The sequence below is a fragment of the Aotus nancymaae genome, unplaced genomic scaffold (assembly GCF_030222135.1).
Source record: "Aotus nancymaae isolate 86718 unplaced genomic scaffold, 86718_ANA_hifiasm-v0.15.2.pri h1tg000049l, whole genome shotgun sequence".
Taxonomy (NCBI): Eukaryota; Metazoa; Chordata; class Mammalia; order Primates; family Aotidae; genus Aotus; species Aotus nancymaae.
The window spans coordinates 30858157-30874640 of NW_026988463.1; the positions used below are offsets into that span (position 1 = coordinate 30858157).

The 16484-nt window shown below is 45.8% G+C and overlaps 1 pseudogene; it reads left to right on the forward strand.

Moving 5' to 3' along the window:
• Nucleotides 1-8172: 8172 nt before the first annotated feature.
• LOC105730216 (small ribosomal subunit protein uS5-like) lies at nt 8173-8887 on the forward strand (annotated as a pseudogene).
• The last annotated feature ends 7597 nt before the right edge of the window (nt 8888-16484 follow it).

Below are 16484 nucleotides of genomic sequence, written 5' to 3' on the forward strand. Positions count from 1 at the left end.
GCTTTCTAGGAAGACACCTGGAGGCTGGCTCGGCAAACCACTTCATCCCGCCCCAGGCGGCTCCACTCCCAGCTCATTCGCATGTAAATCACTCAGGCCGGCCGGGCCACCCATCTACCCCAAGCCTTCCTGCTCACCAACTGACGGCCTCCGTGTGCGTGCTGCCAGGCTAGGGATGGCGGAGTTTTTGCTCATCTCGTCCAGGATCAGAACTGCATGTTCTCATGGGGCAAACTCTTGTCAGCCGACCACCAGGCAGACCGGCTCTGGTAGCTGCCGGGAGTCTGGCAGCCCGTGTGAGGGGAGGGCAGCACCCAGAGCGCTTGGAGACTTGGCTGGAAGCTGCAGGTGCTGCACCTCCGGGCCGTGGTGCCTTTGCAAGGTGGCCCGGCGCACCTTTCCCTTCTCTAGCCTTGGGGGCCCTCCCAGAAGACCCTCTTCCTCTTGCAGGATGTTGACCGCCAGCGGCCCCACACCCCCGGCACACCTGCCAACTCATCTGCCTGGCCTTGAATGCCCACCTGTAGGGACAGACGGATCCCTTAGCCCACCAGGCTTAAAAGCAGGGTAGGGACGGCGGTGGCGGGTCTGTGGCAGTGTGGGCTCCAAGGAGGCCAAGGCCGGGCTGAGGGCGAGGGCGGGGCCCGGGAGTCTTCATGCGACCCCCAGGTCTGCCTCCCACACCTCCTGAGTCTGCGGGAGGAGGAGGCGGCTCCTGACCTGGGCGCTAAGTGCGGAAGTGGCCGCGGCCCGCCTCCTGCGCCCCGAATTCTCCGACGAGCTGCCCTGCCCGCGCTGCAGAGCTCTAGGCCCGCGTGGTGCTGTGGCGTCCTGCTCGCCGCTGTCCCTCCCTGACTGAGCAGCAGGGACAAACTTCCCAGAGCGGGAAGCCCGAGCTCTGGCCCTGTCCCACTGCACCGACCGCTCTGAATCTGGGTGGGTGACACCCCGCCTCTCCGCGCGCCTCACCATTCCGCGATCTCTGACCTGGTGCCGCAGGTTCCCGGCTCGATGCCCGCCAGCTCGGTACCCACCCCGGCCCTCTGCTGGGGAACCGGCAGTGCAGGCTGCGACCGAACAGGGCCCTGCGGTTGCAGAAACCCGGCCCCACCCCGCCTAGGCCACAATGGCTTTGCTCTGAGAAAGGACCCTCCTGGTGGGTGCTTGGGTGACCTGGGTGAGTATATGTGGCAACAATTGATCAAAAGGGGCATTTTGTTTCCCCAAGGGTAAAGACTTCTTTGTAATTATATTTTTTGCTCATTTACATAAAGCTGGTGAGTCTAATTATTTAGACGTACCCATGATTTTGTCAGTATATTTGAGCGCGCTTTTATTAGTTTTTGTCAGTTTAATCTTTTTGTTTGTTTCTGTTTTTAGAAAGAATGTTAAATTCTACCTGAAATCAGTAAACTACCCTCAGAGAAATGTCAATGAGAAGGATGAAGAGTCTTTTTCCTGAGAAGCTGGTATCTATGGCTAAATATGTGCTTTCCTCTTACGAGTTCATAAGCCAGTTATTTTATTAAACCTTAGGTTCAGAAAAAAAAGAAAAAAACTATTAAAAATTCTCTATAGTCAGTACAAAGTTTTTAAAAAAATTCTTGTTGCAGTGGCAGTGCGTACCAATTTTTACGATTCTTCAACATTTAGATATGCCATGTTGAGGGCACTCATGAAAAATATGTCCCAGCAATTACGATAATTGTATATGCTATTCTTTCCCTAGAAAGAAGCAATAAATTCATCATAACACTAGCAGCCTGCAGAGCTGGCTACAATGCCCTTTGAAGATTACAGTTTAATGATGTAGACCAAGAAAACAAACAAATAAATAAATAAATAATGAGCACCCAGGTTTTTAAGTTTCTCTTCGCCTTTACAAATCTTAAAAGTTCTGATCTGAAGAAAGCCAGCACTGCACGACTTAATAGTGTTGGTGTCCATGTCAGCAAATCACTTGTGATGGCCTTGGTGAATACTTTCTTCTGGGTTCTTAAATTTAAAAAACAACAACAACAACAACAAAAAACAAATCTTAAAAGTGTTCAGAAATTAAAATTTGGGCTTTTTAGGACTTTATTTTGTCGGAGATTTTAAAAAGCAATATATGTAATATAAACTGTGCATAATAAAATCAAACGCCTTGGCATTTGGCTGCCTCCTGTCACTATCAATATTAACCTACATTGTCCAGTATTCATCATTGCCATATACTATCTAGAATCTTGAGCAAGGTGACTAGGTTAACATTTTGTAGAGTAAGATGTTATTCAGTACACAATAATATTTAATAATTTTTAAAAACTTTTAGTTTCATTTATGAAAACAAATTAGCATTACACATAGATTAAATAAAACATTTCAAACTCCACCGTATTCTCTCTTTTCTTATTTTTTATTTTTTTAAGACGGAGCCTTGCTCTGTCACAGGCTGAAGTGCAGTGGTGCGATCTCAGCTCACTGCAACCTCAGCCTCCAGGTTCAAGTGATTCCCCTGCCACAACAGCCTCCTGAGTAACGGGGACTACAGGTGGGCGCCACCATGCCCAGGTAATTTTTGGTATTTTAGTAGAGAGGGGGTTTCACCATGTTGGCCAACATGGTCTGGATCTCCTGACCTTGTGGTCCGCCTGCCTCAGCTTCCCAAAGTGCTGAGAGTACAGGCATGAGCCAACATGCCCAGCCCTTTTTTTTTTTTTAAGACAGAGTTTCACTCTGTCTCCCAGGCTGGAGTGCAGTGACCTCGATCTCGGCTCACTGCAACCTCAGCCTCCTGGGTTCAAGTGATTCTCCTGCCTCAGCCTCATGAGTAGCTGGGATTACAGGCGCCCGCCATCATGACAGACTAATTTTGTATTTTTAGTAGAGATGAGGTTTCTCCATGTTGATCAGGCTGGTCTCAAACTCCTGACCACAGATGTTCTACCCGTCTTGGCCTCCCAAACTGTTGGGATTACAGGCATGAGCCTCCACACCCAGACCTTATTCTCTTTTTTTCTTTTTGAGATGGAGTCTTGCTGTTTCTCCCAGGCTGGAGTGCAGTGGCACAATCTCAGCTCACTGCAATCTTGGTTTCAAGCTATTCTGCCTCAGCATCCTGGGTAGCTGGGATTACAGGCATGGGCCACCACATCTGGCTAATTTTTTATTTTTAGTAAAGATGCGAATTCACCATGTTGGCCAGGCTGGGCTGGAACTCTTGACCTCAGGTGATCCACCTGCCTTGGCCTCCCAAAGTGCTAGAATTACAGGCATGAGTCCCTGCTTCTGGCCTGTATCATTTTTAAAAAGTAAAAATTTGAGTAAACAAACAAACAAAACAGACTGCTACTGATATCAGTAACAGCAGCACAGATTTTTTTTTAAAACAGGGTCTTGCTTTTCCACCAAGGCTGGTATGCACTGGTGCAATCTTGGCTCCCCACAGCTTTGACTTTCTGGGCTCAAGTGACCCTCCCACCTCAGCATCCTGACTGGCTTGGACTACACAGGTGCATGTCACCAATGCCACCATGCCTAGCTGATTTTTTTGTTGTTGTTTATTGTAGACTTGGGGGGTCTTACTATTGTAAGAATTAAAGAGGAGAGAAACACAAAGAGTGGCTCGACAGATAACAGATTTATTTTAAATCTGAGAGGGACACTGGACCCAGTTAGGTCACAGGCACACTCTCTTACAGACTAAGACTTTTTTTTTTTTTTTTGAAACAGAGTCTTGCTCTGTCTCCCAGGCTGGAGTAGAGTAGCTCGATTTCAGCTCACTGCAACTTCCGCCTCCCGGGTTCAAATGATTCTCCTGCCTCAGCCTCCTGAGTAGCTGGAATTACAGGTGTGTGCCACCACATCAGCTAATTTTTGTATTTTTAGTAGAAACAGGGTTTCAGCATGTTGTTTAGGCTGGTCTCGAACTCCTGACTTTGTGATTCACCCACCTCAGCCTCCCAAAGTGCTGGGATTGCAGGCTTCAGCCACTGTGCTTGGCCAGACTGTTTTTTTAGGATTCAGGGTGGGAGAGTTTATCTTAGACTTGGACTGCCTCTGTGTCTCTTTGTTGTGCTTATCTGGGAGGAAGAGTTGGTTGTCTGTTCACATACATCTCTCTGCAGCTGCAGGCATACCGCTGCCCCCATCCCCCCTCACCCCTTGCCACCACCAGTCTGCCTTTAGCTTCTTTATCTTAGTGCACCTGAAGGGAAAGGAATGCACTTATTAAGGCCCACTATTTTTCTGGGGCCCTATCGTATGAGGGTGATGTTTGGCATTTACTCCAGAGACTTCCTCCCTGCCTTTCTCTTTGCCTGAGCTGTCTTAGTGATTTGTTGTTGTTGTTGTTGTGGCAGAGTCTAGCTCTGTCCCCCAAGCTGGAGTGCAATGGGGAAATCTCTGCTCACTTCAACCTCTGCCTGGCTAATTTTTTGTAGTTTAGTAAAGACTGCATTTCACCATGTTTGCTAGGCTAGTCTTGAACTCCTGACCTCAAGTGATCTACCTGCCTCAGCCTCCCAGAGTACTGGGATTAAAGGCATGAGCCATCACTCCCAGGCATCTGTGTTTCACTGTTGGTTCTTTTCTGGCTACTTGTACTTAGAAAATAAGTGATTTCCTTGAAATACATGAAGCTGGAAAGGCAGCTGGAACTTAAAGTGGCAGGGTTTGTCTGAGATGACGGTGCCTCTGCTCTGTCAACTATGTTATTCAGGCTTTTCTTGAATTTCTGAGTTCAAACAGTCCTCTTGCCTTCATTTCCCACTGTGCTGGGATTGATTACAGATATAAGCCACTGTGCCTGACTTTTTTTTTTCCTTGAGGTGGAGTCTCACTCTGTCACCCAGGCTGGAGTGCAATGGTGTGATCTCTGCTCACTGCAACCTCCGCCTCCCAGGTTCCAGCCATTCTCCTGCCTTAAACTCCTGAGTAGCTGGAACTACAGGCATGTACCACCACGCCCAGCTAATTTCTTTCTTTCTTTTTTTTTTTTTAAGTAGAGACAGATGTTGGCCAGGCTAGTCTTGAACTCCTGACCTCATGATCCACCCACCTCTGCCTCTAAAACTGCTGGGATTAGAGGCATGACCTACTGCACCCAGCCTGTGCCTGGTGTGATAGTTACTTTTATGTGTCTGTATTAAAGGTTACCCAGATAGCCAAGTAAGCATTATTTCCAATGTGTCTGTGAGGGTGCTTTGGAAAGACATTAGTATTTAAATCAGTGAACTGAGTAAAGATGCGGACAGTCAAATGTGGACAGGCACCAGCTAATCCAATGAGGATGCAAATAAAACATAAAGGCAGAGAGGAAGGGTGAATGTACTCTCTCTTTTGAATCTGATACATCCACTTTTTCTGCTGTTGGACATTGGAGCTCCAGTGTTTGCAAAACTTTAGCCTTGAACTGAAAGTTATACCAGAGGCTCCCCTGGTTCTCATGCCTTTGAAGTCAGACTGAATTTCACTACTGGGTGTTCTGGTTTTCCAGCTTGCAGATGACACATTATGAGCCTTTATAATCATATAAGCCAATTGATATAATAAATCTCCTCTTACGTGTCTGTGTATATCTAATTGGTTCTATTTCTCTGGAAAACCCTAACACAATATACTTTATTTTTAGAGTGCTTCTAGGTTACCAGAAAAATTGAGCAGAAGGTATAGAGGTTTTACATATATCCCCTTCCCAGACACATGCATAGCTTCTCCCATTATCAATACTTCCCACCAGAGTGGCATGTTTATCACAATTGATGCACCTACATTGACACATCGATACCACTCAGAGTCCGCACTCTACAGTAGTGTTCATTCTTGGTGTTGTACATTCTACAGATCAGGACAAATGTATGATGACCATGCAGCTACCATAACAGAGTAGTTTCACTGCTGTTAACGTTTTCAGTGTTTTTCCTCTTTATATTTTATATTTTCCTCTCTCAACCCCTGGGAAGCACTGATATGTTTATTGTCTTTATAGTCTTGTCTAAACAAACTGTGGTGCTGAATGTCATAGAGTTGGGAACATCCCGTTTGTAGGCTTTTCAGATTGACATACTTCCCTTAGTAATACACATTTAAGTTTCTTACCTGTTCCTATGGCTTTGTAGCTCATTACGTTTTAGCACTAAATAGTATCTTATTGTCTAGATGTACCACAGTTTGTTTATCCACTCACCTCCTAAAATATATTTTGGTTACTTTCAAGTTTTGACAATTATAAATAAAGCTGCTATAAACATCCATGTGCAGGTTTCTGTGTAAACCTCTTTTTAACTCTGTTGAGTAATACCAAGGAGCGTGACTGCTAAATCATGGGGTAAGAGTATAATTAGATTGGAAGACTGCCAAACTGTTTCCAAAGTGGCTGTAACATTTTGCAATCCCACCAGCAGTGAATAAGATTTTCTGTTCCTCCATACTCTTGCCAGTGTTCATTGTTTTGTGTTCTAGATTTTGGTCATTCTAGTACATATAATGTGAGATATATATATATATATATATATTTTTTTTTTTTTTTTTTCTAGATGGAGTCTGGCTCTGTCTCCCAGGCTGGAGTACAGTGGCTTGGCTCAATCTTGACTCACTGGAACCTCCACTTCCTGAGTTCAATATATTCTCCTGCCTCAGCCTCCTGAGTAGCTGGGATGACAGGTGCCTGACACCTTCCCTAGCTAATTTTTGTACTTTTAGTAGACATGGGGTTTCATCATGTTGGCCATGCTGGTCTCAAACTCCTGACCTCAAGTGATCTGCCAATCTCAGCCTCCAAAAGTGTAGGGATTACAGCTGTGAGCCACTGTACCCGGCCAGTGATATTTAATTGTCGTTGTAATTTGCATTTCTCTAATAACATATGTGAAGCACCTTTTTTAAAAATTCTTTTTTTTCTTTTTTCTAGTGAATGAGAAGTTCTTATGTTGCCCAGGATAGCCTCAAACATGCAACCTCACCTCCTCAAGTGTCAGGACAACTGGCCTGAGCCACGGCAGCTCCTGTGAAGCATCCTTTTATATAGCTATTTGTCATCTTGGTGAGTTATCCGTATAAGATTTTAATCCATTTTATTGGGATGTTTATTTTCTTACTGATGATTTCTAAGTATTTTTTTAAAATATATTTTGAATAATAGTCATTTATCTAATATGTCTTTTGCAAATATTTTCTGCCTGTCTGTGGCTCATCTTCTTATACTTTTGACAGTGTCTTAAACAAAGCATGAATTTTTAATTGCAATTATTGCAGTTTATTCATTTCATAAAAAAATGGATTATGCCTTTAGTGCTGCCTACAAAATGTCTTCTCCAAACCCAAGGTTATCTAGATTTTCTCCTCTGTTATCATCTAGAAGTTTCATAGTTTTGTATCTTACTTTTAGGTCTGTGATCCATTTTGATTAACTTTTATACAGAATGTCATGTTTGTATCTAAATTCATTATTTTTGCACATAACTGTTCAATTGCGACAGCACTATTTGTTGAAAAGACCACTTTTTTTATTGCATTCTTTTAGCACAGATCTTTTACATTTCAAAATAACCCAATAAATGGAGAAACTAAATTAACAACAAAAACAAACAAAATTATATTACAACATTTAACCAATTGAAGTGACAAGATATGATCATACTAAAAATTATTTTGCTGGGCCAAACTGTCAAGTGCAACAACATTTGCATGCTATAAAAATAAAGGTCTGGACGGGCCCAGTGTGGTGGCTCACGCCTGTAATCCCAGCACTTTGGGGGGCTGAGGCAGGTGGATCACAAGGTCAAGAGATTGAGACCATCCTGGTCAACATGGTGAAACCCCATCTTTACTAAAAATACAAAAAATTAGCTGGGCATGGTGGCATGTGCCTATAATCCCAGCTACTCAGGAGGCTGAGGCAGGAGAATTGGCTGAACCCAGGAGGCGGAGGTTGCAGTGAGCCGAGATTGCGCCATTGCACTCCAGCCTGGTTAACAAGAGCGAAACTCCGTCTCAAAATAAATAAATAAATAAATAAAATAAAAAATTGCTAACAAGATTAAAAACTATAATAAACAATAAAACATTTTTATAAAACACAAAATTAAGTGACGATATGCATACAACACAGGTGAAAGCTATAATCTAGTATTTCAAATATAGCTAACCGTAACTAAGACTATTTAGCCTTCTTCTCCAAGAAAACACCAGATGGCAGATGATGCCAGTGCAGTAGGTGGTGGGGGGATGGATAGGCCCCGGGGACCCTGGGATTGGGAGGTGTATTGGATTTTGTGGAGGTTTTGGTGGTGGCATTCAGAGCCAGGGTCATGGCCATGGACAAGGCCCCAGAGCTCACAGAAGCAAGGCCGAGGATAAGGAGTGGATGCCCATCACCAAGCTGGGAATGCCTGGTGAAGGACATGAAGATCAAGTGCCCTGAGGAGATCTATCTCTTCTCCCTGCTCATCAAGGAATCTGAGATCACTGACTTTTTCCTGGGGGCCTCTCTGAAGGATGCGGTTTTGAAGAGTATGCTGGTGCAAAAGCCGACCGGTGCTGGCCAGTGCACCAGGTTCAAGGCATTTGTTGCCATCACAACTACAATGGCCACGTCTCTCTGGGTGTTAACTGTCCCAAGGAGGTGACCACTGCCATCCACATCGCCATCATCCTGGCCAAGCTCTCCATTGTTCCCATGCAGGGAGACTACTGGGCGAACAAGATCAGCAAGCCCCACACCATCCCTTGCAAGCCAAGGCCATCTTTGATGCCATCTCTAAGACCTACAGCTACCTGACCCCCAAACTCTGGAAGGAGACTGTCTTCACCAAGTCTCCCTATCAGGAATGCACTGGCCACCTCATCAAGCCCACACTGGAGTCTCGTGCAGAGGACCCAGGCTCCAAATGTGGGTAAAACATAGGGTTTTTATACCATAGAAATAAAGTGAATTAAGACTGGCAGGGGGGAAGAATATTTAGAAAAACAATAATAGCTATTAAATAGTAGTATATTGATGAATTAGGAAGAGATAGAAATGATTAAACAACAGAAAACTACAAAATAGTGGTAACAAATCTCAGGAACAAATAAGCAAAAGAAAAAATAATTTTAGAAAAAAATTAGAAGAAGCAAAAAAACCAATAGACATGATATCATCACAAAAACATAGAAGATGAGAATGAAGAAAACAGGAAAAATATAAAGTTTTTTTTGTTGATGTTATTTTTTGAGACAGAGTCTCACTCTGTCACCCAGCCTGGAGTACAGTGGCTCCATCTCAGCTCACTGCAACCTCCACCTCCCAGGTTCAAGCGATTCTCCCACTTCAGTCTCCCGAGTAGCTGAGATTACAGTAGCTGAGATTACCACACCAGGCTAATTTTTGTATTTTTAGTAGAAATGGGATTTCACCATGTTGGCCAGGCTTGTCTGGAACTTCTGACCTCAGGTAATCTACCTGTCTAGGCCTCCCAAAGTGCTGGGATTACAGGTGTGAGCCACCATGCCCGGTCAATAGATTAAAATGATACAATATGAAGTGATAAATATAAAAGGTAGTCAGAGAAGATTCCACCTATGTATAAGAAGACACAGAGCACTTTGATTGCCCCCAAAAGAAACCCCATACCTATTAATAGTCATGCCACACATCTCACATACCTCTGCTCCTGTAAACCATTAATCTACTTTTTCTGGGGATCTACCTATTCTGAGCATTTTATGTAAGTGCAATTACAAAATAAGTGGCCTTTCGTGTCTGGCTGCTTTCATTTAGCATACTGTTTTCCATGTACATTTATGTTGTAGTACATCTCAGCAATTTATTAATTATGAAGGCTGATTATATCTTACTAATATACAATTTTGCTTGTCTATTCACCAGTGGATGGACATTTAGGTTTTTTAAACTTTCTGATTATAATGAATAGGCTGCTATGAATATTCATGTACAAATTTTTTGTGTGAAAGTGTATTTAATTCACTTGGGTATATAACCAGACCTGGTATTGTGGATCATCACTCTCTGTTTAACATTTGAGAGACTTTCAAACTGTTTTTAAAGTAGCTGGCTGGGTGCGGTGGCTCACGCCTGTAATCCTAGCACTTTGGGAGGCTGAGGCAGATGGATCAGGAAGTCAGGAATCTGAGACCATCCTGGTTAAAGAAACTAGTCTGGCCAACATGGTGACACCCTGTTTCCACTAAAAATACAAAAATTAGCTGGATGTGGTGGCTGGTGCCTATAATCCCAGCTACTCAGGGGGCTTAGGCAAAAAAAAGTGCTTGACTTGGGAGGCAGAGTTTTTAGTGAGCCAAGATCGTGCCATTCAACTCCAGCCTGGGCTACAGGGCAAGACTCTGACTCAAATAATAGTAATAATAAAAACAAACAAAAATAAAGTAGCTATGTAATTTTAAATTCCCCAAAGCAAACTATGTTGGATTCAATGAGACAAGAACATAGAAGCACCCCCCCTTTTTTTTTTTTTTTTTTTTTTTTGAGACGGAGTCTCGCTCTTGTTACCCAGGCTGGAGTGCAATGGCGCAATCTCGGCTCACCGCAACCTCCGCCTCCTGGGTTCAGGCAATTCTCCTGCCTCAGCCTCCTGAGTAGCTGGGATTACAGGCACGCGCCACCGTGCCCAGCTAATTTTTTTGTATTAATAGAGACGGGGTTTCACAATGTTGACCAGGATGGTCTCGATCTCTCGACCTCGTGATCCACCCGCCTCGGCCTCCCAAAATGCTGGGATTACAGGCTTGAGCCACCGCGCCCAGTCGCACCCCCCTTTTTTTTAAGACAGAGTCTAGCTCTGTCACTCAGGTTGGAGTGCAATAGCGCTATTTTGGCTCACTGCAACCTCCGCCTCCTGGGTTGAATCATCTCCTGCCTCAGCCACCTAAGTAGCTGGGATTACATGTGCCCACCACCATGCTCAGCTAATTTTTTTGTAATTTTAGTAGAGACGGGGTTTCACCTTATTGGCCAGGCCGGTCTGTAACTCCTGACCTCAGGTGATCTGCCCGCCTCAGCCTCCCAAAGTGCTGGGATTACAGGCATGAGCCATTTTGCCTGGCTAGGAGTACCCCTTAAAATAGCAACACATTAACCCCCACAAATGAATATCTACATGCAGAGAAGCTGAGTGTAACAGAAGATTAATGAAGAGCATCAGCAGTTGAAAGAATGATTGGGGAAAGGATGTTATAAAGGAAAAGTGTGTTGGCACTAATTGCTCTGAGGAAAAGCATGTCAGTGCTCTGGATGTGAGCGGCTCTAAGACCAAGTTGATGTGGGCAGCCTGGAGTGGCTGGTGGGTCAGAGCACACTGGGGATGCAATTCCCAGCTGACAGCACTCTCCCAATCACAAAGAGTTTCTTTTTTCACTTCTCCAGTTGCTAGGGCACAGGGGACACAAAGGCAGCTCTGCAGGTCAGTTCAAAGTGGGGAAAGGGCAGAAAAAAAGGATAAAGTGAGGATCTGTCCCAGTGTCCTCCTGCCCCCAGCCAGTCTTCCACCTGTCTCATCAGTGTCCCTGAAATGCCTGGCAGTGCCTTTGGCCCTCCTTTCATCTGGGTCTCAGCCCACCCTGAGCTCTTCTACTTCCTGCCTTCATTTGGCTCTTTGTTCCAGGCTCTTCATGTCCCCAGTCCAGTCACCTCAAATTGCAAGGGGCCCAGCTGGCCTCTTCAAAGTGCTGTTGAGAAGGTGGGTGCTGAGACGGTGGCTCTGGGATACTGAGAAGCTGAAGGAGGAAAGAAGGAAAGATGGGAAGGTTACAGCCGTGCCTCTGGACTATGGGAATGCATTTGGTGGGGGTGTGAGTACTAGACACTAAGCATTGAGCGCTCAGGATGCTGGCCATCAACAGGCACCTCTGGGACCAGATCCAGGCAGCAGAGGCACTGAAGGAGGAGAGGCATGTGGGGTTTAAGACACAGGAGGAAATTAGCAGTGAGTGGGTAGATAACCCAGTAACCCAATCACTGGGTTAGTCAGTGAAGCTAAATGTCTTCCTAATGAAGAGGGGGCCTGTAGCCCACTTCAGCTCTGGAGTGAACCTGAAATAGCAAGCAGCAAGAAAACCACAGAGAACTAGATGCAGGTCCCTGCTCACAGGACCTCAGCTGCTTTCTCCAGGGACTTCAGAGACACACTGTGGGCCCAGAGTTGGCCCAGGTGTCCTCTGCCCTGGTGAAAGCTCTTTCTCCCACAGTTGAAACTTCCTAAACCTCACCTCACTGTGTGCCTCTTTATACAGGCTAAAGTCCCAGAGAGGAAAGGTGCTGGCTTGGGGCCCTTCATGGTGAAAAAGAAGATGGGCCAACCGAAGAGGAAAAAAAGGCAAAGAAGGTGACCGACAGGGAACAAGAAATGGGGTCAGCCGCTTCCTCCAGCCCCCAGTTGCGGGGTGTAGGGGGAAAGTGGTTGGACAAGGTGACCTCTGAACTCTCTGTCTCACTCAGCCTGGCTGACAGCCAAGTGACAGGCTTGCTCTGAAAGGACATGCAGACATCAGTTTCTGATGCATCCAGGAAACTGGAGTTCCAACATTTTCCCCCTTCTACTTGCTCAGCCACAAGCTTCCTATTGAGAGCTGGTTCTCAGGCTCTGGAAGGGGAAGGGTTAGGGGTGTGCAGTGTTCAGGCCTCTGCCTCACAAGTCCAGGTTGCTCTGTCACTTGTTTTTCACCTTGGACTCTCCTGAGCGAGGTGCTGTTTCCCTACCCTGCCATGTGCATAGAAGGGAAGGGTGAGAGCTTCATTTTCTCACTAGAAAATGCTGAATCAAGTCTTCTGAGGTCTTCCTTCCCTATTTCACATGCTGGGCTGGAGGGCAAAACCTGGAAGTGGAAGTGGTAGAAATAGGTAATTCCCAGTGGAACACCGAACACAGCCAGGCCAAAAGGCCCAAGCAAAGCAGAACAGACAACAGTGACCTCCCCTCATTCATCCCTGTTCTCTGCTGACTCTTCCCAAGTTGGGGTCCCATTAGCTACCCATAGCATGCCCCAAACCAGCACAGGGTGAACAGTTTGCAGCATAGACAGGCAAGGCTCTGAGAGAAACCCCACCTCCCTGGCAACGCTACCTTCTTCTCTCCTGAACCTGGAGAGCAAAGCTGATTACAACCAAAGGGAAAAAGAAAGAAAATGCACTGCCTCCAGAAGTCAGGCTGTCCTCCAGTTTTCTTGGGAGCACCATTGTCCCTTGCTGACCACAGACTCGCTGCCAGGAGGGACGGGAGAGAGACTAGGAGACCCACATTGGGATGAATGGCTGGTCCGGTCTTTTCAGCTCCTGAAGGACTTTGTCCCAGCCAACGCTTTCATGAAAACTGAGCTATGAGAGAGGCTCCTCAGAGAGCTCAAACACAGCACTGAGATCTCAAGTAGGTGGGGCCAGAGGGTGGAGCATTCTTCATGGTGGAAGGGCCCAGGAGAGCCTAGAGTTTGTTGACTGTGGCTGAGAAGACATAAGGAAAATGGCAGGGGAAGGGGGCTCTTCCTTCCTCGGGGGTGCTGGGCCCAAGTAAGGGCTGCGTCTCAGGCAGAGACCCTCTCCTCAGGCAGGGCAGGAAAGACTTGTGTTAGCACTTGGTGACCCACTTTGGGGCCAGATGACTGTCTGGCTCTAAGGGGCATGGTCTCCTCCTTTTCTTCTTCATGGGACTTTGAACTGTCTTGGCCGTGGTGCAGTCAAGGTGGGATCACCAGAGTGTGCATAGAACCACTCAATCACCCTGCCATGGCTAAGGTCATGTGGCCAGAAAATTCTAGAGATTCAGGGCAGAGAGAAGGAGAGTGCTGAGGAGAGATCAGGGACTGGTCAGAGGAAGGAGTATTTGTAAAACTTGGAGAGCCAGACACTGGAGACATAAAGTAGCCCCTAACTTTTCAGGTCTCCTTGGGCGTGTCCATGTACAAAAGTCTGTGATCCCAGGGTTGCAGAATTCTACTGTAGCATAAGCCAGCAACTGAGACCTCTGGACATCCCTCAGCCCCAGCTGGGCCTTGGAGACAGCACCCACAGTCAGGGTAGAGAAGGACTGAGACTCACTCAACCCTGAACACAGGTCCTGACCCAGAGTTGCTGCCCTGGCCAAGCCAGAAGACCTGGAGGCCTCCAATTGAGGCCCAACTTTTTCCTCTTGCACTAGCTGCTGCATGGTCTCAAATTCTGTGATCATATAGGAGGTCAGGAGGTTTGCTTCTTGGAGCAGGGAGTACTGTTTACGGGCCAAGCACAGCACCTTCAGGGCCAACTTGGAACAGGAAGATGGAAATTTTTACCCCTCCTCAGTCCCAGACTTCCCAGGAGCTTCCGTGTTGTGGCCTGTTTCTATGAGCCCAGGTGTGGTTGAGGAACCTAAGCTGGTTTCCTGGTTCTCTTCTGCCTTACCCCAGATAGGCGGCCAGTCTCACCACCCTCCTAGACACGGCTCCTGCTCTGCCATACACTTCATGAAAGCCAAGGATGGCCATGATGGCTGCAGGTAATGGTGGGAGGTGTCACCCAATAAAAATGCCCCATGACAAAGACAGTTACCTAGGAAGGACAAAAAGGGCACTAAGTGGTATTGGACTTAGAAGGACTTAGATTCCTCTCAGATCTGTCACTGGCTGGTGCTGTGTGTCAGGCCTCCATGTGCAGGCCTGGCCCCAGAAAGTCTGAAGTCCTGCCTGCCTCAGCTGATCACACCCCCACTGCCCCCTGGTCCCCCATCCCCACCCTGCCTGCCTTCTCCAGGATCCCTGATGGCCCAGTGAATCTTCCCTCAGTTCAGATGGCTCACCCCACCTTGCCCACCCTGCCATCTTAACTGTTATTGATAGTGTGAATACTCCTCACCCCACCCTGCTATCTTAACTGTTATTATGATAGTGTGAATACTCCTCACCCCACCCTGCTATCTTAACTGTTATTATGATAGTGTGAATACTCCTCACCCCACCCTGCCATCTTAACTGTTATTATGATAGTGTGAATACTCCTCAGCCCACCCTGTTATCTTAACTACTCTTTGACTTACCCCACCCGCCATTGTAACTGAACTTATGGTAATGTATACTCCTTGCCCCTACTGCTGTAACTGATCTTACTCTGTAACTTTCCACTGCCCACCCAAACCTATAAACCAACTCGCATCCCACTGCCCTTCACCAACACCCTTTTCAGCCTTAGCCCACCTGCACCCAGGTAAATGAACAGCCATGTTGCTCACACAAAGCCTGTTTGGGGGATCTCTTCATTCAAAGTGCACGTTTTTAACACTTCATTCAAAGTGCACATTTATGTTTATCTACCTCGGGCAATGCAAGGGAGCAGTTAAGAACCCAGCTCAAGTCAGACTGCCGGCTTCCTGCTCAATTCTTCCTCTAGTATCTTCCAACTGTGTGATCTTGGATGCATTGGTTAATCTCAGTCTCCACAACCTTAAAATAGGGATAAAAATGCATCTGCCTATTAGGATTATTTTTAGAAAGGTTGGATAAGTAGTTTATATAAAATATGTTTAAAGAACATCTGGCTCATAAAAAGCACTCTAAGTTTAGCTAAACATTGTTTTCTGTAAAATAGAAATAATATCATCTACCTTATTAGAATTAGAGGAGATTATATAAAATAGGTGTGGAGGCTCTCGCCTGTAATCCCAGTACTTTGGGAGGCCAAGGAGGGTGCATCACCTGAGGTTGGGAGTTCGAGAGTAGCCTGACCAACATGGAGAAACTCTGTCTCTACTAAAAATATAAAATTAGCCAGGTGTGGTGGCATATGCCTGTAATGCCAGCTACTCTGGAGGCTGAGGCAGGAGAATTGCTTGAACCCGGGAGGTGGAGGTTGCGGTGAGCTGAGTTTGTGCCATTGCAGTCCTGCCTCAGCAGCAAGAGTGAAACTCCCTCTCAAAAAAATAAAATAAAATAAAATGAAAATAGATAGGCTATGTTCATCTTGGTTCTGAGAAGACTCTCAAAAATACGCTGGTCTGTGCTCTTTATTTGATGATTAGAATCTTGAAAAAGTATTTGCAAATCAATGTGTATTTCACATGGACTGGGTGGGCTATTTAAAGGAAATTGTCAAGGTAATGCTATTATTGTTGTAAATTTAGATTTCAATAAAGCATTTTTTTTCTGTAAGTCACACTTATCATAAAGAAATATAAACAATTATTAATTGTGAGTTATCAATGCAAAGGATTTATCCTCAGGTATCTACCTGCCTGGACATCTCTAAACCCACTCCATTGCTCTCAGTCACTGTGTGCTTAGAAAATGATAACTCTATTCATAACACTGCCACCGGCCTTTTTAAAAAAGGCAGAATTAAAATGAAAATGGACATAGTGGCAACTCATTCTGTATCTACCTGAACCACACATTTTAAGGAAGATAAGACTATTAAGAAAACCGGGTTTGGCTGGGCACGGTGGCTCATGCCTGTAATCCCAGCACTTTGGGAGGCCAAGGTGGGTGGATCACCTGAGGTCAGGAGTTTGAGACCAGTCTGACCA